Consider the following 2,556-nt stretch of genomic DNA (forward strand, 5'->3'; position numbering starts at 1 on the left):
CACGCAGTTTTCCAATATTTATATAATATTTGGTTTTTACTCATATTTGATTCTTAAGCGTAAATTTTAGCATTTCTTTCGTCATTTTTCTCTTTGCATTTAATCCTTTTTTTTACATTAAATAACGTAGTCTACGCCAGGGGTTACATTGTATCCTATCCAGCTAAACTAGGAGGAGGGGAGTAGAATAAGCTCAAACAGTCCCATGACTAAAAAAAATACGGAGTTAATTTAATAATATTTACCGTCAAAGGTTTCTCAACAAGCACATTTGATTTAATATTAAGTACCGTTAAAGATATCCCAACAGACAAAAGTGTTTGGTTGAAAAATATCAACTGCCCTTTTTTTTAATTTCGACCGGTGGAAATTAAAGAAAGAGTAATATAAACCAGTAGAAGAAAAACACTTCACAGTATAGTATAACGGTAAAATGAATTATGATAATGAATGACGTCCAGCGGCAAATTAAAGGAATATTCAGGACGATAACATGTAAACATAATATGAGTATCAACCCTGCTTTGTACTAGACCGACAAGCTGAGCCGGTTTTTTAACGCGTAAGTTCACATTATATCAGTTCGCAGGAAGAAAGTCAGCCTACCCGGAAACATTCGGATTCGAACCTACGACCTCCAGCACTCGAGGCGAACACATTCTCACGAAATAAACCAGGAGAGCGGTAGTAATATCATATCAAAAACTAATGTACAATTGATACAGTTTCACAGAATTTTCACAGTTACTAAAGCGAGCTAAAAGTATCTAACCTAAATAAGATGCCTTAATTGATAGTGGAAACTACACGTAAATATGGATGGCCGACTTCAGAATAGATTTAATGGATCAACGCTCTCTGCAAATTAGAAACTCTTGCACCAATTACTTAAGGGGTGTGAATGTAACCGGATGTGGCCAGCTGTTGTAAGGCTATATTTCTGTCCTCATTCAATATACCCTCAAATTCAAGTGGTATTCCAAATTTCACGTCAAACCTCACTATCGACCTCCTATTGCAAGACCTACCTATTGTATTTAAAATGTATATGTCCTCGTCATAAACATGCTTGAAATATTTTTCACTGGACGTAAAGCAAACAACAATCAATCAACTCCATAAATTGTTCCATGTACATAGTACACGAAGACAAGATCTTGTATAATGCTATAATAGAAAATTTCCATTTTACTCACTCAATAATAGTGCAAATGTTTTTTTATGGTTTTGCAATTTATTAATTACTACATAACTGATCACTTAAAAAAATAAAATATTTTTTACTATGGTTCTTATCTAATGTACATGTTTTATTACAATTAATGATATATAATTTTGTAAGGTAATAATAAAACTAAGAAAGGTCAAAGTTTTTTTTCTAGGTGTTTGTTTATGCTACATTTAGACGTGAAAAGGAATGACGAACGACTAAAGTAAAAGTGTTTATTTTCATATAGGTTATGCTACATTTAGACGTGAAAAAGGAATGACGAACGACTAAAATAAAAGTGTTTGTTTTCATATAATACATTGTATTATTACTTAAAGAATGGTGATCAACCTTGCGAAAATATCTCATCTATACACGTTTAGATCGAGCCACTCAAACCTACATCACTTGGTGCTAAAGATGTTACATTTAGGTTATTAAATACGATTTTATTTATTGAAGTTTACATGCATAGTTTATATAAAAAAAAAAAACAAACAAAACACGATTTATAAATTAATTGGACTGAACAGACAACACTAATTTTTTTGTATTCGCATGTAACGTAGTGTAGGAAATTTACAGAATCAAAACCAAAAGGAACTTTTACCTGAATATTGTGAAGGACCATATGCATCTAGGTCTGTTCGATTAGAAGTTGTGAAACAAGCTGTTTCAAAAGCTAATTGTTGGAAGAGTTTACTTACTTTTTTCATTTGGTCTGGTCTTTACGAATCTATTTCATGATTACTGACAGATTAAAAACATCAAATATATATATCAAGAATATTTGTGCAGAATATTCATTGCTCAGTTGTAAATAGGGTTTTGATTTCCTCATTTATAAAATAGAAAATTGTTATATTTAAAAGTTGGAATTCAAAAATATAAGTTTCCCCCTTAATTTTATAAAACTATCCTATGGTGTTATTTTATTGCTAAAAAATTGTAATAAATAGATAATTAAATGATGTAATGCCATTTAATCGGTCCGTTTTCAGTAGAATTAGGTAACTGTTATTTGTCTATATCAATCTGAGTACTGTTTAACTATCATTTGAGTTAAACATATTAGGACTCGTCCAATTCAGGGGAATTAGGCTTCTGCAAGTGGTTTTTTGTGTGTTTTTCTTATGTTTTTGACGGTTTGTAAGTCAGTAAAAGTTCAATGATTAAGTTAATATTGACATTAAAAGACCTCCTCACAAGAAGGGCTGTTCAAATCACTCGCCCTTCGGGATCTGTAGACTGCTCTAGGAACTCAACATCCCTTTTTGTTCGAAGGTCTTTTAATATCAATTTTAACTTATCACTGAGCTTTTACAATTACTTAAAATAATAACTTA

The sequence above is a fragment of the Mytilus californianus genome, unplaced genomic scaffold, assembly GCF_021869535.1.
Source record: "Mytilus californianus isolate M0D057914Y unplaced genomic scaffold, xbMytCali1.0.p SCAF_1, whole genome shotgun sequence".
Taxonomy (NCBI): Eukaryota; Metazoa; Mollusca; class Bivalvia; order Mytilida; family Mytilidae; genus Mytilus; species Mytilus californianus.